The sequence below is a fragment of the Zingiber officinale genome, chromosome 7A (genome assembly GCF_018446385.1).
Source record: "Zingiber officinale cultivar Zhangliang chromosome 7A, Zo_v1.1, whole genome shotgun sequence".
Taxonomy (NCBI): domain Eukaryota; kingdom Viridiplantae; phylum Streptophyta; class Magnoliopsida; order Zingiberales; family Zingiberaceae; genus Zingiber; species Zingiber officinale.
In genome coordinates, this window is record NC_055998.1 from 65,656,279 (window position 1) to 65,678,051 (window position 21,773).

At 38.7% G+C, this 21,773-nt stretch overlaps 1 long non-coding RNA gene across 1 annotated transcript; it reads right to left on the bottom strand.

Moving 5' to 3' along the window:
• Positions 1-9,019: 9,019 nt before the first annotated feature.
• On the bottom strand, positions 9,020-10,294 carry LOC122001457. The gene is made up of 3 exons (XR_006117376.1): positions 10,185-10,294; positions 9,608-9,682; positions 9,020-9,235 (listed from the first exon to the last, which is right to left on the bottom strand). It is a non-coding gene; the product is annotated as an uncharacterized LOC122001457 (long non-coding RNA).
• Between the last annotated feature and the right edge of the window lie 11,479 nt (positions 10,295-21,773).

The following is a 21,773-nucleotide window of genomic DNA, read 5'->3' on the forward strand; positions in this document are numbered from 1 at the left end:
TACCCTTGCTTCTGACAACATTTTGATATTGTTTCCAACTACCAAAAATGTTATCTACGTATAGTACAAGAAATACCACCACGTTTCCATCATACTTTTTGTATACACAAAACTTATCAAGTTACTAAATAAATCCATAGGGCTGGATTATTTTGATAAACCGGATATTCCAAGACCTTGAAGCTTTGCTTCAGTCCATAGACTGATTAAGCTTGCACACAAGATGCTCTTTGCCCTTTTCAATGAACTCTTCTGGTTACTTTATATGGATGCTTTCTTCAAGACTTCCATTAAGGAATGCTGTCTTGACATCCACTTGCCAAATAGATAAAAGAATCCAGATAGACTTAAGCATGGCTACCAATGAAAAAGTTTCCTCTTTCATCAAGCCTTGCTTTGAAAGTTTCCACCTTCCTGTCTATCCATCTTTTCCTATTGTAGACCTATTTTTACCCAATGGCTTTTACACCATCTGGTGGTTCTACAAGCTTCCAGATTTTATTAGAATACATATATTCTAATTCTGTATTCATTGCTCTTTGCCAAGATGCTGCATCTTTATCTTGGAGTGCTTCATCATATGTCCGGGATTAGACTCATGTTCATTTGGGATCAAGTCCAAAAGACTCTCCCAAAACATGAATCTTTTAGGTTGTTTGACAACCCTCCCACTACAATGAGACACTGTTTATAATTGTGTATCATTTATGATACGTGTTGCAGTTTCTTGTGATATTTCATCTTGTACAGTTGGTACTAGATTAGACATGTCCTTAAGAACAAATTTACTTATGGGCACGTGGTTTATTACATAGTCTTTTTTCTAAAAATCGGTCATTGATGCTAGCAATGACCTTCTGATTTTTAAGACTATAAACCTACATTCATTTCTCTAGGATAACCTATAAACAAGTGAATTCCTGTCCAACTTTATCAGTGTCTCTCATGTGCTAGACCACCCAAATCCGAATATGCTTCAGACTAGACTTACACCCAATCTGCAATTCTATGGGAGTAGAGAGTTCTGACTTAGAAGGTACTATGTTCACTTCGAGTTCCAGTGTATATATCCTAAAAACAAATTTCGTAATAACTCATCATCAATCTAATTATTCCATAAGAGACTTATACCTTCTTTCTACTACACCATTCTGTTGGGGTGTACCAGGTGCAGTTAGTTGGGATTGAATCCCTACTTTTGATAAGTAACTCCTAAATTTTCCCAAGAGGTACTTGCCACTACGATCTTACCATAGTGACTTGATACTTTTACTTTAATGTTTCTCCGCATCAGCCTTGTACTCTTTGAACTAATCAAAGTACTTAGTCTTGCGGCACATTAAGTAAATGTATTTGTATCTTGAATAGTTATCTATAAAATAGATGAAATATTCGATACTACCTCTTGCCTGGATAGTCATAGGATCACACAAATCAGAATGAACCAATTCCAACATATCTTTGGATCCATACCCCTTAGACTTAAAAGTTTCTTGGTTATTTTTCCTTCCAAGTAAGACTCGCCGGTTGGAAAGATTTCCACTACTAATGAACCCAAAAGTTCATCAGCTACCAATGAATCCTACTTAAGTTAATATAACCTAGCCTTAGATGCCAAAGATATAATTGGTTCATTTCCGAAGGTTGCTTTCTCTTAAAGTTATAAGATGTGTTACTAATTTCCATTTGTTGCATCGTGGGAGTTATTGGATTATAAATTGTCAACCAACATACCAGAATAGATAACTTCCCTATTTTTCTTGATAACAACTTTGTTATCAAAATAGACACAATATCTATTCTATAATAGTTTAGAAACTGAAATCAGGTTCTTTCTAAACTTAGTATGTAAAGATAATTTCTAATAATCCATATTTTATTTCTATTAGAGAATAAACCTCTCCCACTGCAACAGCTGCTACTTTTGTAGTAGTGCCCATGTGGACGGTGTTTTTATTTTCATTTAGTTGTCGGGTTTCCTGGAACCCTGCAATGAATTGCAGACATGATTAATGGCATCTGTATCTACACTCCAGGTTCTGGTAGATAACACCACTAGACATGTTTCAACTAATGAATTAAATACACCTAAATTGTTCTTAGTTCTAAGAAGATAGTCTACCTTAATGTCCAAGTCCTATTTCCAATCATTACAATTGGGACTACTAAGTCTTTTCTATAGTATAACAACTAGGGGATTGACAAACATTTTAAATCCTATGAATCACAAAAATATTTGGTCAAGATCAATTCTTTTAAAATCCCTATGAATTTTGTATGCCACGATAGTGTGGACGTATACAAAATCAAAGAGGAGATTTTATCCATTAATTTTATTATCTCGTCAACTTTACTTTATGACAAATAAAATTAATAGTTGATCTATCTTTGATCATATATTTGGTCAAAACTTTTTGAATATAAAATAACATTGATTCCTCAAACAATATTATTTAAATTCACCAACACCTCAAACACCGTGATTTTTGCATGCCACGATAGTATGGACGTATACAAAATTTAAACTATAACGACCCAATTTTCCTCATTAGGAGTTCTAAAAGTTCTTAAAAATATTTAGAAATATTTTAGAAATATTCTAGAGATTTTTAGAAATTTTTAGAGTATTTTTATGTAATTTTTGGAGGTCGTTTGATATTTTTACTAAACGAAGGAAGTTTCGACAAAAAAATGTCCAAGCCGAGAATTGAACCCACGACCTTTGACTCGGTCAAAACCCGACTGACCAGGTGGGCAAACAGATTTGTCTGTTTAGAAAAGGTAGCGAATTTATTTAAGATAGTTAACAGAATATTATAAAAGGGATAAGTTGATGTTGGATTTGTCTGTTTAGAAAAGGTAGTGAATTTATTTAAGATAGTTAACAGAATATTGGATTATAAAAAGGATAAGTTGATGTTGGATTTGTCTTTTTAAAAAAGGTAGCGAATTTATTTAAGATAGTTAACAGAATATTAGATTATAAAAAGGATAAGTTGATGTTGGATTTGTCTGTTTAGAAAATGTAGCGAATTTATTTAAGATAGTTAACAGAATATTGGATTATAAAAGGGATAAGTTGATGTTGGATTTGTCTGTTTAGAAAAGGTAGCGAATTTATTTAAGGAGTTAACAGAAATATTAAGTTATAAAAAGGGATAAATTGATGCTCTGTTTTCCCGTGACTTAAACCATTCTCTCCTTCTCTTCTGCGTACGATGGCGGAGCTCGGGCAGAAAACGAAAGGGAGTTAGGGCATCATCTCCGGCGGCCGACCAAGGTCCTAGAAGCCCTTTTTGTTCGGTTGTGAGTCCAAGAAGGAAGGTAAGTTCTTCTCACCTGCAGTAGGAGTAGTTTCGGACCTTTGTTCTTCTTGAATTCGAAGCATGAGAAGCGCTTATAGTGCAGATTTTTAATTAAGCCTATAGTGCAGATTTTTAATTAAGATTATAGTGCAGATTTTTGTATAGGCTTATAGTGCAGATTTTAATTAAGCTTGTAGTGCAGATTTTTAATTAAGCCTATAGTGCAGATTTTAATTCAGCCTATAGTGCAGATTTTTATAGTGCAGATTTTAATTAAGCCTATAGTGCAGATTTTACTTAAGCTTATAGTGCAAATTTTTATGTAAGCTTATAGTGCAGATTTTGATTAAGCTTATAGTGCAAAATTTTGATTAAGTTTATAGTGCAGAATTTTGATTAAGTTTGTAGGCAGATTTGATTAAGCTTATAGTGCAGATTTGATTAAGCTTATAGTGCAGAATTTTGATTAAACTTATAGTGCAGAATTTTGATTAAGCTTATAGTGTAAAATTTTGATTAAGTTTGTAGGTAGATTTGATTAAGCTTATAGTGCAGAATTTTGATTAAGCTTATAGTACAGAATTTTGATTAAGTTTGTAGGCAGATTTGATTAAGCTTACAGTGCAGAATTTTGATTAAGTTTGTAGGCAGATTTGATTAAGCTTATAGTGCAGAATTTTGATTAAGATTATAGTGCAGAATTTTGATTAAGTTTGTAGGCAGATTTGATTACGCTTGTATCCAGATTTAGTTTTAGGGTGCGTTTGGTTCAAGTCATCATGTATAACCTTGGTTATGTGATTACCAGGTAATCACATAACCAAGGTTATGGGGAATAAAACATAACCAATGTTGTTTGGTTCAACTTAGGTAATACAACAAAAACTTGTTTGTTTGAAGGTTTTAATGAATACCCTAGTTTAATATTTTACCGTATTACCCTCAGTTACAAAATCAACTATACATAATAATAATAATAATAATAATAATATTATTATTATTATTATTATTATTATTATTTATTTTTAATATTTTTTTACTTTTCTTTTTCCTGTATATTTTTTTACTTTTTTATGTGTTTTTTTATTTTTTAATGTTTTTATATTTTTTATATTTATTTTTTTTATATATTTTTATATTTTTTATATTTTTTAATTTTAATTTATTTTTTTATCTTTAAAATTTTTTAAAATTTTATAAATTTTTTATTTTTTAATTTTTTAATTTTTTTTTTAAAAAATAAATTTTTAAAATTTTTTAAAATTTTTATTTTTTATTTTTAAAATTTTAATTTTTTATTTTTAAAATTTATATTTTTAAAATTTTTTATTTTTTTAAATTTTTTAATATTTTAAAAAAATAAATTTTAAAATTTTAAAATTTTAAACATTTTTTTTATTTTTTTTACATTTTTTAATATTTTTTTTACATTTTTTCTATTTTTTTCATGTTTTTTCTTATCGGAGGGTATTTTTGGTAAAAAAAATTCGTTAACCTCGGAATCAAGAAAAACTTTAGTTTTCTGAGGTTTTCCGATTCCGGGCTGCATGACCCTTTTGCTGACGTGTCGGGCATGGAACATTACTCGGGAATCATCGAATACCTAAACCAAACAAGGTTTTTGTTGATAACCTTGGATGGATAATCAAGGTTATCAAGAATAACCCCGAACCAAACGCACCCTTAGTGCAGTTTCAATAAGCATTTCAGTACAGTTCTATTAAGTATTTCCATTCAATTCTGTTAAGCATTTCAGTGCAGAGTTAATAAGCATTTTAGTGCAGTTTTGTATGAGACACCTTTTTAATAGAGGTATTAACAAGTATAAGCAAGATAAAGAAAAGAAAGAAAAAGGCCAAGGCCTTAAGTAGATCCCAAAGTCATGACTTTAGGGATTTTGGCACACAAGGTGCTTAAAGAAAATGCCGAGGCATTATATATTAGAAGTAATAAAAGATAACAAGTATTTTACTTTATTTGAAGAGGCTAGTATCCGACTTCCGAGGTTGTCGTTAAACAAATCCAGGTGTCCAATTCCGAGGTTGTCGTTAAACAAATCCAGGTGTCCAATTCCGAGGTCTTGGCCCTGGTAGACCGAGGTCTGCTCTTTTAGGATTGGTGGCTCGCTACCCCAACCTATTAGGGAACGCGCATAAGATGGTACTACGCCTGGGCCCAAGAAGAAAGTTGATTATTATTTTGAAGTATTAAAGTATAAGTTTTTAAACAAGTGAAATAAGATTCAGAAAGTGTTTAAAATTCAGCAAGATTATGCTAGCATGATTGTATAGATTTGTTTTACACGTTTAGCATTTCAGTATGTTTCTTTTGCTTGTAGATGAGCATGAGTAGTTTTCCTTTTGAGCATTCAGCTTTTAGATTTAAGTATATTCACATGCATATTCGAGTTTTGTGAGTTAGATAGCGCTTACTAAGCAATTTTGCTTATAGATGCATTTTCCTCTTCTTGCAGATAAAGGAAAGGAAAAGTTATAGCAAAGGAAGGCGACAAGGAGGTGCGGATGGATGTGTGATGCCTGGACTATAGAAGCCTTGGGACCTAGCATAAGAATTTATTAAGATTGACATTTATTAAGAATGTATTAGATGAGTCATTTAGTCTTCCGCTGCTAGTTAATTGTATGTTTTGAGTTTTTTTAGAGTTTATGTATTGATCTTTACATGTGAACAACTCTAATTAAGTAAAGTTAGTAGTCCAGTAGCGCTCCGCCCTCACAGTCAAGTAGTGAGGAGGGTGGGGCGTTACATAAACATTTGTAAGAGGAGGGTTTTACCCATTAATTATCTTGTCAATATATCTTTATGACAAAATAAAATTACCTCAAAAATCATGAATTTTGTATGCCACGATAGTGTGGACGTATACAAAATCAAACATTTGTAAGAGGAGTTTTTAATTTTATTATCTTGTCAACCTATTTATTTGACAAATTAATAGTTGGTTTTCTTCGGTCACACAAACAATAGCAGTGACTCCGATGGGGAGGATACTATTAGACGTGCCTAAGTGTATACCATTACTTGACACTAAGTCCATTAATAAGATTGTGCCCCTTCCGATGGGGAAGATCACATGCTCTTAATTAACTTCCTATAGTCATCCAAAATGGAAGTTTAAGCTAGTGATCTGCAAACAAGCTCATCCGATATGGAGGAAGGCACTCAGAGCCAACGCACAAGCTTGTTGCATCACTTATAAACCAGTAATGGAGACCGTGAAGTTTATTTAAAAATAAATCCCTCTCCCACTTAGTTATTTAAAGTGAGAAATTTTGACTATGCTAGCCTACTTAGCATACATACTAACAAGCACACACAACACAGCATAAAAAGCATTAAATAGAAAAATTAATTTTCAACGATTATGGCTTTTATCTATTGCTGTCCTCCGTGTGTCGCCAACCCTAGCTGCTGCCATCTTTGGCCACCGCCACCGGGTCTAGTTGTCACATCCATCTTGCTCCTTGTTTCGCTGCGCCTCTGGTCCTCAAAAGGTTCCACGCCTTTCAAGATTCGATCCGCGACATAAATAGAATTTTACATTTTTCGATCCTATATTCCTCGAAGGAATGTACATGTAAACTAGATCGAACATAAAATAAATTTACATCCATCGATCCTATATTCCATAAAAGGAATGTACATGTAACTAGATCAAAAAATAAAATCCTAATAAAACTAAATACAGCTCCTGCTGTATTTTATAATACAATCATGCACACACAATAAAATGCCCTTGATATGTCCAAGGGTCCAATCACACACATAATAACTATAAGTCATAATAGTTGGATCCTGCATCCACAAAGTTAGCACATCCTACTATTAACCTGCCTAAATTATGTATGACATGTGCATAATTAAACCACTACAACAAAAACCCTCATAGACATCGGTTTTCCACCAGTGTCTATTTCATTTTCGACCGATGTCTATGAAGCCGATGTTAAAAGTCTGCCATTTTAGACATCGGGTTAAAACCGGTGTAGTATCACTTAACGACACCGATCTTCGAATCGGTTATTAACCGGTGTAGTATCACTTAACGACACCGTTTCATCAACGGTGTAAAACCGATGTAATATTGTATGTTAATAACACCAGTTTTGGCAGCGGTAAATGACCGATGTAATATTAGTTAATAACACCGGTTTTGCAGCGGTGGAAAATCGATGTAATATGTATATTTTTTAATAGCACAAATTTGATTTCCGAAACAATGAAAAACCGACAATAATTAAAAAAAATACACAAATATTCACAAATTATACAAATATTCTTCATTCAACAATATCCATAAAATACACAAATATTCACAAATTATATAAATAATCTTCTTACAACAGTATCCATAAAATACCCAAACATTCTTTTTACATCAAAAGCTAGCTAATAGATATCAAAATCAAGGTAGAACATTCTTTTAACAACACATCAAGGTAGAACCGCACTTCAAATGTAATCTAGCATGCATTCAGCCCACTCGAACCGCACTTCATCAATTTCAACTCTAGAGTATTTGAGATTTGTAAACTGTAAAAACACATAAATAATATATTAGTAAAGATGCAATTTTGAAAGCTGGAAATGATAAAGATGCAATTTTGAAAGCTGGAAATGGTAAAGATGCAATTTTGATTTATTTATTTTTTCCAAATATCTGCTCTAGCTCTAACGAGGCCAGTCTAAAGATGTAATTTTGAAAGCTAGAAATCAAGCATTTTGCAAGCTTTTCAGTGATCTGATTTTGGGTTGAGAACTACCAATAAACTAAATTTGGAATGCAAAATATCTAAACCAAAGAAAGTCCCTTTCTAATTGATACTTGCAACAAAGATAATCTACAATACTTTATACAAAGTTAATTCATGATCAGGACCCAATAATCCACCATATGTCAAATAACTAAAACAAATGTGTACATGCATCAAATAAAATAGAATACTGAGTTTTTAAAGGCTGCTGTGGAAGATAACGAATATAACATAGAATCTAAAACTTTCATATATGACACTTAGTATATGCTGCTTAGAATATAACATAGATAATTTGCTCCTTCTAATTCAAGCGTACAGATTGATAAGAATCGACAGCATCATACAACAACTTACTAGGCATGATAATGGTTGAACAAAGAAATATGACTACACAACAAATCCAGTGAAGGAAGCATAGAAGAACAAAGCTACCTCTGATGAAGAGATATACTATTTATTGTACTACCTCTGATGCCATCTTGGTATCCTGAATATCCTGCACTAAGTCCCCTATTTTCTGTGATTTCTGATATCAACCACAGCAGCAAGGAATGCGGCAAGAAGGCAGCTGCCTCCTTAGTTCAGCACCCAAAACAACAAGTTAGAGCTTCCTTTTGGGTCCATTCAATCCTCTAGTAAGTAGAAATTATTTTCCCTTTGGTTTATGATGGATTTGGAGTGTCTTGACCTAAGATATAATCCTCTTGTAGCCCTCTATATTAAAGGCCAGCATACATGGAAAATTCAACATGTTCTTCTGAAGTCATAACAGGGTCGGTAAACTTTACTTGTAGTTTTTAACACTACAAGAAAAACCCGCATAGACATCAGTGGAACATGCTGGCCTTTATTACTATCTATCAAAAATAAACTAATTATGTGAAAGAAGATATTAGTAGCTGTCTCATTTTGTGCAGTATTACTATCTTTATTTGCAATGGCCATTTCATGTAGAAGTGCATCCAGCTCTGCCATTTCCTTTTTCTTAAGCTCCTTCTTTGACAGTTGCCTTTCAGCATCTTTGGGTGGTGCTGAAACAGGAGCAGGTTTCTCAATGGTTGGTTCTTTCCTAACAGCCTCTGATTCATTTTCAAGTTCCTCAACATCATCATCATCACCCATGTCAAGACCATCATCCTCACTTTCACTTTCCTAAACACAGGAAAAAAGAGAGTACTTGTTATAAATAAAATAAACTTAAATATCTGATATAAAGAAACATGTAAGAAAAGAACTGACTCTCACATGTGAGAGTTAAGAAAATAGTAGATAAGCATAATCACTAGCAAGCAACAAAATTAGCTAATAGGAAGAGAAGATTTTTATTTAAACAGATAAACTCAGAAACTCAAAAAAAGATTCTACTTATATTGACATAATAAATTTTCAAAAGAACAAAATGAAATAGGAAGAGAAGATTTTTATTTAAACAGATAACCTCATAAACTCAAAAAGATTCTACTTATATTGACATAATAAATTTTCAAAAGAACAAAATAAAAGATTCTTCCTTCATTCTTAAACCTCATAAATCTAAGCAACATGGAGGAGAAAGGTTTCCATCCCGGGCAAGGCAGCCGCAATCTTTCGAAAGAGAGCCTAAAAAGATTGAGGAAGCAATTAGTAATCGCAGTCCTTGAAAAATCATAAATATTCAGATAAATAAATAAGAAGCCATTGGATTTGATGGAAAAATTGATCCACAAACTTATTCTCAGCCATGAGAATAAAATATTGAAGCCCGAGTTAATAATAGTGTATGTGTTAAGTCCATATAAATCCTATTCATTAGCTAACTTCCCTTGCTAGCCTTGTGAGACTAAATTAGCATGCCATTGTTAAGCATTTTGTCAGGAATTGAACATAATTAGGCACGTAAAGATGACATATGTTTTCTTTCAGTGCATCTGTCTAACAAGTATAACATCATTAGTTTAATGATCTTTGGGCCAAGTCATTGGTGCACCTAAAGGAGATGTTTGCAGTACAAGTATTTGTCTGTTTCAACTGTGATCAGGCATATATGCATTGGTAATTTGAAAAGCATAAACATGAAGTGATTTTGAAGCATAATAGGTTCTTGTCATGGTATGATAGCTACCTTTATATTGAAGCCAGCTTTTGCGCTTGTTTTGATAAACATGACACCGAGCTCTTGCGCTTTACCTTCTCCTTCTTCTATGGAGACTTACTTATTAATAACAATAAAAAGAACAATGCAATGAGTCAGTTCCCATCCTCAAGGACAGACTTGGAAAAAGAAGCTGACATGAGATGATAAGAAACATTTATAGTGACTGATGGTATTTTTGATGACTTGTTGGTGACCACTTTGCAGCATTAGTGCTGAATTCAAGCAGAGCTTATTCACTTGAGAGGGCAACACACTTGTAATATATAGGTATAATGGACAACTGACATTCATCTATGTGGGATTAATGAGTAAAACTCATTTCATCCTAAAATGACTAGTCACTCTATGAGGGATACACTTTCAATATAGAAGGTCATAGTGATCTATAAACTCAAGTAATAGAACATGTTGGATCGAGACCGCGCTAGAGGGGGGGGTGAATAGCGCTCGCGGAAATTTCGTTCGTATCGGAATCGTAAAAAGTGTAAGAGTTAATGCAGCGGAAAAAACAGACACACAAAGACGCAAGAGATTTTTACTTCGTTCGGAGCCTAAGGCGACTCCTACTCAAAGGCCCGCGATCCTTGTTCGCTTTCGATGGGCAACAACTATAAGCTCGATTATTACAAACTAAGTATTACAAGACATGCGATAAAAGAAATCTATACCGACGACGAAAAGAGAAATCTTGGAGCTCTGGGTCGTCGGAGACTTGGAGCAGCACTTCCGGGAGTCTTTCGGAGCAGCACGTTGAAGAAAGAAGACTTGGAATTCGTTCTTGAGCTGCTAGTCGAACCCCCTTTATAAATAGTGTTCAAGGCGCCTTAAACAAGCTCCAAGGCGCCTTAAACGAGAGTTTTATCCCGATCTGCTCGCTGTGATAACCCTTTGACTACAGCGACCTGAAGGCGCCTTCAACCCCTTCAAAGCGCCTCCAAGCTGTCCAAGGCGCCTTCAGCCCATCCAAGGTGCCTTAAGCCTGCTCCTCGCGCCAGCTCAAGATTTTGAACCCGAGGCGCCTCCAAGCCCCATGGAGGCGCCTCAGACACTGTTCATTCGAGGCAAATCTTCGTTATTTTGTACCTGCAAGACATGTTAGTCCCAAACAACATCATGCAACACAAAGTTAGCACAAAATAACAGTATGGATAATAAAGAATGTTAAGACAGTCTCCGGATCGGATTTCCGACCGGAAACCCTAGGTCGACCCGACGCCTACTATTCCCTCTACGGGGAACGCGTCCTCACCTACTCCACTCAGGAGATTTACCTGTTGCCAGTGCAATCCTCCAGATCGACTGGACTTTTGCTCAGCACTCGATACTTCTGGACTTTCTGCTGGACATCCGCTTTCCGGCTAGTCCAGTCTTTCACCTGGTTCGCGACACCAGGACTTTCCACCTAGGGTTACCACCCCCTAGGACTTTTTGCTTGAAGTCATCGACCTGCCAAGACTTTCCGCATAGGGTTACCACCCCCTATGACCTAGGGTTACCACCCCCTAGGGTTAATCCCTTTGCCTAACCGCATCTAGGACTTTCCTGAAATCCTCAAGTAGACTTGTTAGAATACAAAACATCTTAACTTTGAATTCTTTGCCATTATCAAAACACGAGTTTGATCGTCGGATGCTTCCCGCACCAACAATCTCCCCCTTTTTGATTATGGCAACTGAAATTCAAAGTTAAGTAAACAAACGAATAGATAACCATTTAACACAGGCAAATTTGCTAATTATAGGTGAACACATTAACCAAAGCAAATTTGCTAAACTATATGCTCCCCCTTAACTATTGCTCCCCCTTAACTGATGCTCCCCCTTTAATATTAATTTGAATTTTGCTACTCTCCCCCTTTGCCATATATCAAAAAAACAATAATAGACTTTTGAATAACTAGATACTTAACATTCATTTCTTATTTATGGCTAAGATGTATCTTTTTGATAGATTTTAAAGGATAGGAGAAAAGTAATCTTTGAGGGTAATAAAAAGAATTCTGCAGGAATTTACAATGTTAGATTTCAAAGTTAGCTACGCTCAGCAAGGATTTGAACATTAAGATTGTAACTTAGCTTAGATCTTTAGAAGTATTGAATTTGAAAACTTAGGTTAATAGTAAACTTAAGTTTGAACAACATTTAAATTTGGTTTAGGTTATTTATTCAAATTCAGTTGGTCATTAAGTCCAAGCATGAGTTATAATCAGTAGATTAACTTACTAGGTATCAGAGCCCTAAAGATCAAAACATGCTTAAGCAGAAAACTGAGTGTCCTTTTACCAACTGTCTAACCTTTAGCTACTTGCTGACTGCCTATAGGGCAACAACTTTCACATGGTTAGTCAAGTCAAGTTGATTTGATCTAGTTAGATTTGACTAGAGCTGGAAGACTCAACTTGATTAATGTATATTGCGTATTTAACGCCCAGACTCATATCGATGCACAGATATAAGCATTCTTGAGTCCAAGTTGTACCCTATGCATCTCACGTCGTTCTATGTCTTTCAAACACAATCAAGGTAAACCTAGGTGTTTGTGTGTAACGACCCGCCTTCTACTAACCAAGCTGTAAGGCCGATCGCTACATTATGCTGTGCTAAATTACTATTGCGGAAATATGGATTTATGAAAATTTTGCTAAACTGATTACTAGAAAATCCAAACTTAATATTCTAGGTGTACCTAGGAGTTGTACACATGCTAGGGAAGATAATCTATGCCTCTCAGATGTCCTGCTAGCTGTAATCAGGCATTTCAATCGATCCATGGATCGATTGGGCTGTCGGATCGATCCAGCTTGATACTGGCACGGAAGAAGGCTCTGGATCGGTCGGCTGACCGATCCATAAGCTGTATCGCTTCTGTACGTGTCTGGATCGGTCTACCGACCGATCCAGGAGCACACTGATCGGTCGGTAGACCGATCCAGTGGCTCCTATAAGCTGTATCGCTTCTGTACGCGTCTGGAACGGTCTACCGACCGATCCAGGAGCACACTGATCGGTCGGCAGACCGATCCAGTGTCTCACTGATCGGTCGGCTGACCGATCAGTGAGCGTCTGTGCTCTCTGTTCGCACATGGATCGGTCGGCTGACCGATCCATAACAGACGCCAACTCTCTGTTCGCGCATGGATCGGTCAGCTGACCGATCCAGCGGCACAACTCGACTCCAGATCGATCTGTAGATCGATCTGGGTTCTGATTTCGAATCAGAACCTCTGATTTCAGCACTAGTTCGTGCCAAAATCTCATATAAGAGTTCTAAAATCAATGGAAATAAGTTCTAGCATCTATTAACTAGCATTCCAACATAATTACTAACAACTAAAACAAATCTTCCATGGTTTAAACATTCTAAGGTCTAAAAGTGCATAAAAGTACTTGAGAAAAGAAACTAAGTTCTTAATTTGCTAAACTCCCTAAGGATCTTCATTCCAGGTTCCTGCCACACACACCATCTTTGCATTGACCTTCAGCTTTCTCTGCTAATCCATTTTCCCTTTACCTTTATCTGCAGTATAAGGAAAAAGTATCTATAAGCTTAAAGCTTAGTAAGAAACGAGCTACCTCACTAAAACATGCAACGATGCAAACATGCTTTCAAAGAATGCTATTTTAAAACATGCACTGAATTTGTTAAAGCATGGCATACTGAAGTTACATGGCATAAACACTGAAACATGGCATGCATGATAAATCTAAGCATGGAGTTAACTCATAGTATCAACTAGGAGAACTAAACTGAAACTAAAACTGAAACTAGCTAAAACTGATCTTAACTATAATCACATAACTAGATTATGAGTTTTGAAAGCTATTATCATAGTAAGTGAAAATAGTAATCATGTTGCTATTTGGGTCCGGCAACTGTACTTTGCTGTGCGTGCATCCCTAACTAGACCCGGGTTTGCAAGTCCCGAATTTAGTAGGGTTACTAGGTTGTCTGAACCTAGGGACGACTGTGGGAGTCCAACCCAATGGATACAGTGCCACTGAAAATAAAATACTGATATAGCTAAATTTACTTATCTTGCTATTACTAGGTTATCTGAAACTAGTGTTAGGTTGTCTGAACCTAGAGGCGACTGTGGGAGCCCACCCATTGAACCGTAGTCCCATGAAAGCTGTAGTAAGGCTAACTAAGCTATTTTAAATGCTTCTATTGCATTTACTGAGCTATTAAAAATGCCTAAGTTGCATTTTACTGAGCTAATCATTTAATCGAACATCTAGTGTGCTTAAACTCTCCCCTCTTTTAGGGAGACTACCTCTAGGCACCCAACAACATCTAAGACCTCCAACTGAAGGGGTAAAGACGTGTCCGGCCCATCTAAAGGTACTCACTAAATCCCTAAACCTGTGAGGAGGGTTAAATACACCCTATGTGTCGAAAAATCTGCATATAACTAAACTAATGCATAGAAAACCACACGGAAGCTACTTATACTGCAGGTGAGGGGTTTCTTACCTCCTATTCGTAATTTCTTACGATTCTAATCGCTAGGTGTCCGGAGGAGACGATCCTTTCGACGATCTTCTCGCGTCTAAGCGTTCCTCTCGCGAAGGGGAACGTCCTCGTGTCGGAGATGTCGCCGGAAGGTGTCCTTGAAGCCCTAGGAAGAAGCCCTATGTCCTCTTGTGGTTGGCGCCGAGAGAAGGAGGAGGAGAAGGGGAGTCGGCGGTGAGGGTTTGAGGAAAGGTTTTCTCGTTAAAGAAAAATAACAATTCCTCTCTTAAATCCTTATTTATATTTAGTGGTAATTTTCGGCCCAACTCTAATATAAATATTATTGAATCCCTTTCCTTTCAGCACGGCCCTGCTGGGTTCAACTGGTTACTAGCATTATCCCTAAGCCATAGGTCTCGGGTTCTATCCCCGCTTAGGCCGTTTTTGTTTTCTATTTATTTTTGCTACTTCTGCTGCTCTAAAAATTCCGGAAAAATATCTAAAAATTCCAGAATAATTATAGAATATTTCTAATATAGTTTTTGAGAATTTTCAGGCGTTACAATCCCCCATACCTTATAAAAAGTTCATCCTCGAACTTAGAACAATTCTGGGTACTTCTGTCTCATGCTGGCTTCTGTCTCCCAAGTTGCCTCTTCTACTGTGTGACTGTGCCAAATGACTTTGACTAATGATACTTCCTTGTTCCGTAATTTCTTAACTGCTCGGTCTATTATCTGAATAGGCCGACTATCATAGCTGAGGTCTTCGCGGATCTGTACTGACTGGAGCTCAATCACTTGGGTGGCATCTGGGGTATGCTTCTTCTGCATAGAGACATGAAATACGTTGTGGACAGCTGACATTTCCTGGGGTAGCTCTAGCTCATATGCTACCTTGCCCACTCTTCTGCTGATAAGGTATGGTCCCACATATCTGGGACTAAGTTTGCCCTTTTTCCCAAACCGCATTACTCCCTTCATGGGAGCTACTCTGAGGAACACTGAGTCCCCAACTGAAAACTCTAAAGGTCTGCGCCGTGTATCAGCATAGCTCTTCTGGCGGCTCTGAGCTGTCTCTATCCTCTGGCGGATCTGCTGTATAGCTGTTGTTGTATTTGCAACTAGGTCTGTCTGAAGTTCTAGTTCTTTCTGTTCACCACTCTCATACCAGCAGATTGGAGATCTACACCTCCGCCCATAGAGAGCCTCGTAAGGTGCCATACCGATAGTGGTCTGATAGTTGTTGTTGTATGAAAATTCTGCTAGACTCTGATATTTGCACCAACTTCCTTTGAAATCTAGGGCACATGCTCGGAGCATATCCTCGAGTACCTGATTTACTCGCTCCGTCTGTCCATCTGTCTGCGGATGGAAGGCTGTTCTAAACTTTAACTTCGTGCCCATAGCTGACTGTACACACTCCCAGAAGTGTGATGTGAACCTACTGTCTCTGTCTGAAATGATAGTCCGTGGGACTCCATGTAGTCTAACGATCTCCTTGAGATACAACTGTGCTAGCTGTTCCATGGAGTAGGATATCCTGATAGCTAAGAAGTGGGCTGATTTAGTCAATCTGTCGACTATTACCCAGATGGTATCAAACCCATTCGTGGTTCTGGGTAATCCCACTATAAAATCCATATAAATGTCTTCCCACTTCCATTCTGGTATCTGTATGGGCGGCAAAACTCCCCCTGGTCTCTGATGTTCTGCCTTAACCCTCTGACAGGTTAGGCAGGTGCTGACATATCGAGCGATGTCTCTCTTCATCCCAGGCCACCAAAAATGTTTCTTCATGTCCTAGTACATTTTGGTGGAGCCAGGATGCATCGCATAGGGAATCTTGTGAGCCTCGTCTAGGATTCTCCTTTTGAGTTCCTCCTGATCTGGAACACATAATCTGTCGCCAAAGTATAACACCCAGCTAGCGGACACTCTGAATTCTCCACTTTCTGATTTTGCTAAACCTTGCTTGATTCTCTGAATTTCAGGATCCTGCTCCTGAGCTGTCTGGATGTCACCGAGCAAGGTAAACTCTAATGTCATAGTAGAGAGCTGTCCGACTATGAGCTCGAGACCGAAATCTGAGATCTCTTTCTGTAAGGGTGGTGACATGGCTGCTAGAGATAATAAGGTAGCACTGGACTTTCTGCTAAGTGCATCTGCTACCCTATTTGCTTTCCCTGGGTGGTAAAGGATGTCTATATCGTAGTCCTTGACTAGCTCCAACCATCTGCGCTGTCGTATATTCAGATCCTTCTGAGTGAAGAAGTACTTCAGACTCTGATGATCTGTAAACACTCTGCACTGAGCTCCATACAAGTAATGTCTCCAAATCTTGAGAGCGAACACCACTGCTGCAAGCTCAAGGTCATGAGTAGGATAGTTCTTCTCATAATCCTTAAGTTGTCTGGAGGCGTAGGCGATTACCTTGCCATCTTGCATCAGCACTGCTCCTAGTCCCAACTTCGAGGCATCACTATATATATAAAAGCTATCTGCGTTCTCTGGTAGAGTCAGAATAGGTGCACTGGTCAATCTTCATTTTAGCTCGCTGAAACTGTTCTCACAGTCCTCGGTCCACTGAAACTTTCTGTTCTTTCTGGTAAGAGCAGTCAGTGGGGAGGCTACCCTGGAGAAGTTCTCTACAAATTTTCTGTAATAGCCTGCTAATCCCAGAAAGCTTCTGATCTCACTGGCGTTCTTGGGTCTTTTCCAGTTGCTCACAGCTTCTATCTTACTGGGGTCTACCATGATACCATCCTTTGAGATGATGTGACCCAGGAAGGACACCTGATCTAACCAAAATTCACACTTGGTGAACTTGGCGTACAGCTAATTCTACTGGAGGGTCTGCAATACTGTCCTCAGGTGCTCTGCGTGTTCTTCCTGAGTTCTGGAATAGATAAGGATGTCGTCGATGAACACGATAACAAACTTATCTAAATATTCCCTGAATACCCTGTTCATGAGGTCCATGAAAGTAGCTAGAGCATTTGTCACGCCGAAGGGCATGACTACGAACTCGTAGTGTCCGTATCTAGTCCTGAATGCTGTCTTGGGTATATCCCCTTCTTTAACCTTCACCTGATGATAACCTGATCTGAGGTCTATTTTAGAGAACACTGCTGCTCCCTTTAGCTGATCGAACAGGTCATCTATTCTGGGAAGAGGATACCTGTTCTTAATTGTGACCTGGTTCAGTGCCCGGTAATCTATACACAGGCGCATGCTTCCGTCCTTCTTCTTCACGAACAATACAGGTGCTCCCCATGGTGAGTGACTAGGGCGTATGAAGCCTTTGTCAAGTAGCTCCCGTAATTGCTCATGAAGTTCCTTCAGTTCGGCTGGAGCCATGCGGTACGGTGCTTTGGAAATAGGGTTGGTACCGGGAATGAGCTCTATCTCAAATTCAATCTCCCTGTCTGGTGCTAATCCTGGTAACTCTTCAGGGAAGACTGCTGGGTAGTCACTTACGACTCGGACCTCTGCTAGTTGTTGGTCCTTGTCCTGACTGGTACTGACTACGTGTGCTAAAAATCCCGTACACCCTGAATCCATTAATCTCTGTGCCTTCATAGCTGAGAGAAACCTCTTGGCCTTTCTTTTAGGTTCTCCGACGAACTCGAACTGTGCTTCTGCTTTAGATTGGAATATGACTTTCTGCTTACGGCACTCAATGGAGGCACCGTATTTGATCAAGAAGTCCATCCCGAAGATAACATCGTAGTCGGTCATATTAAGCACTATCAGATCGCAAAAGAGCTCTCTGTCTACTATAGTGACCGGCACTGCTCTGAGCCAGTGCGTAGACGCCATGATTTCTCCTGAGGGTAACGTCGTAAGGAACTGGCTACTGAGTACCTCTGGAGGTACTGCTAACTTCTCAGCAAATACCCTGGATATGTATGAATGGGTTGCCCCAGTATCGAATAAGACAGTTGTACTTTGCTGTAAAATACTAATCTGACCTGTAACAACTGTCGAGGCATTTGCTGCGTCCTCTCTGGTGAGTGAGTAGATCCTTGCATTGGTCATAGCTGGAGGGGCTTCTAATCTGCCCTGGCTGATGTGTGGACCATCTAAAGCGGCCTGCATCTGATGTAACTGAGCTGGCTGGCCTCCGTACTGAATCGGTTGTGGCTGAGGAAGACTGGTCTTGTTTGGGCACTGCTTAGCCATGTGCCCTTCTTGTCCACATTCAAAGCATCCTCGTGTGCCCTTACGACAAACTCCAGGATGGAATTTCCCACAAGTAGCACACTTTGGATAATTGGGTTGCTTGCTGGCTGGTCCTCCTTTTGGATAACTCCCTGGTTTGCGCTTGTTGCTGGAGTTCCCTTTCCAGTTAGAGCTGTGGCCCTGGTGTTTCTGAGTATGTGAACTTCCTTGGCCTTTGGACTCTGAGGAGACTTGCTTCTGCTGCTTGATATTATTCTGATAGTGCTCGGTGGTCAGAGCACTGCTAACTAGTTCCTCAGTGGTTTGCGGCCTATGAATGCCGCCAGCCACGTTCATTGCTATTTCCGGCCTCAGCATCTTGAGCATCAACCGGACTTGTTCTTTTTCTGTGCTGACTAGTTCTGGGCATAGACGAGCCAACCTGTTGAATTTCTTCACGGCTTCCTCCACTGAAAGGTTGCCCTGACGAAACTCTGTGAACTCGTCGTAGTGGCGGTTCGTAACCCGCATGTGAAAGAATTCCTCAAAGAACTCCTTCTCGAAGTCAGCCCATAACATCTGGTTCACTGGGCGCTTCGCTCTGATTCTCTCCCACCACATGCGTGCATCCCCTGTCAGGCAGAAGGAGGCACACTTCACCTTCTCGTGTTCTGGCCAGTCCAGAAGCTCCATCGTACTCTCCAGTGTTTTGAACCAGGCTTGTGCATCCCATGGTTCACTAGTGCCTGAGAAGTTCTCTGGCTTGACTCTCTGCCACTGGATCAGATAAGCTTCTCTCCTTGCCTCTGCTGCTGGGGCTGCTAGTGCTGGTGCTGCAGGCTGGACTGGTGGAATGACTGTGGGGGTATTCTGCTGATTAGCCCTGAGGGTGGCTATCTCCTGTTGCTGTTCAGCTAGCTGCTGCTGTAACTGAGCCACTAACGCTGTAAGGTCTGGGGGAGGCACTGAACTGCCTGCCTCATGCTGGGGCTCAGTAGCTGGTGTCCTTCTAGCTGGGCGTCCTCGTGCCATTTCTAATGACATAGCGGACAGGACTTGCATAACTAATACAATCATAATTGTATAACTATTGCTATCATGTTATATATTATCACATACTAACATGCATCAGATATCTATAAACATGAGCTATAACAAGAAAGCAAGATACATAAATAAAGTAGAGGTATTCTTACTTGGAAGCTGCAGGTACAATGCTGATGTGTGTGTAGGAAGTATGGAACACTGCTCTGATACCACTCTGTAATGACCCGCCTTCTACTAACCAAGCTGTAAGGCCGATCGCTACATTATGCTGTGCTAAATTACTATTGCGAAAATCTGGATTTATTAAAATTTTGCTAAACTGATTACTGGAAAATCTAAACTTAATATTCTAGGTGTACCTAGGAGTTGTACACATGCTAGGGAAGATAATCTATGCCTCTCGGATGTCCTGCTAGCTGTAATCAGGCATTTCAATCGATCAATGGATTGATTGGGCTGTCGGATCGATCCCGTGATCGATCCAGCTTGATACTGGCACGGAAGAAGGCTCTGGATCGGTCGGCTGACCGATCCATAAGCTGTATCACTTCTGTACGCGTCTGGATCGGTCTACCGACCGATCCAGGAGCACACTGATCGGTTGGTAGACCGATCTAGTGGTTCCTATAAGCTGCATCGCTTCTGTACGCGTCTAGAACGGTCTACCGACCGATCCAGGAGCACACTGATCGGTCGGCAGACCGATCCAGTGTCTCACTGATCGGTCGGCTGACCGATCAGTGAGCGTCTGTGCTCTCTGTTCGCACATGGATCGGTCGGCTGACCGATCTATAACAGACGCCAACTCTCTGTTCGTGCATGAATCGGTCAGCTGACCGATCCAGCGGCACAACTCGACTCCAGATCGATCTGTAGATCGATCTGGGTTCTGATTTCGAATCAGAACCTCTGATTTCAGCACTAGTTCGTGCCAAAATCTCATATAAGTGTTCTAAAATCAATGGAAATATGTTCTAGCATCTATTAACTAGCATTCCAACATAATTACTAACAACTAAAACATATCTTCCATGGTTTAAACATTCTAAGGTCTAAAAGTGCATAAAAGTACTTGAGAAAAGAAACTAAGTTCTTAATTTGCTAAACTCCCTAAGGATCTTCATTCCAGGTTCCTGCCACACACACCATCTTTGCATTAACCTTCAGCTTCTTCTGCTAATCCATTTTCCCTTTACCTTTATCTGCAGTATAAGGAAAAAGTATCTATAAGCTTAAAGCTTAGTAAGAAACCAGCTACCTCACTAAAACATGCAACGATGCAAACATGTTTTCAAAGAATGCTATTTTAAAACATGCACTGAATTTGTTAAAGCATGTCATACTGAAGTTACATGGCATAAACACTGAAACATGGCATGCATGATAAATCTAAGCATGGAGTTAACTCATAGTATCAACTAGGAGAACTAAATTGAAACTAAAACTGAAACTAGCTAAAACTGATCTTAACTATAATCACATAACTAGATTATGAGTTTTGAAAGCTATTATCATAGTAAGTGAAAATAGTAATCATGTTGCTATTTGGGCCCGGCAACTGTACTTTGCTGTGCGCGCATCCCTAACTAGACCCGGGTTTGCAAGTCCCGAATTTAGTAGGGTTACTAGGTTGTCTGAACCTAGGGACGACTGTGGGAGTCCAACCCAATGGATATCTGATCCTGTACAGTGCCACTGAAAATAAAATACTGATATAGCTGAATTTACTTATCTTGCTAGTACTAGGTTATCTGAACCTAGTGTTAGGTTGTCTGAACCTAGAGGCGACTGTGGGAGCCCACCCATTGAACCGTAGTCACATGAAAGCTGTAGTAAGGCTAACTAAGCTATTTTAAATGCTTCTATTGCATTTACTGAGCTATTAAAAATGCCT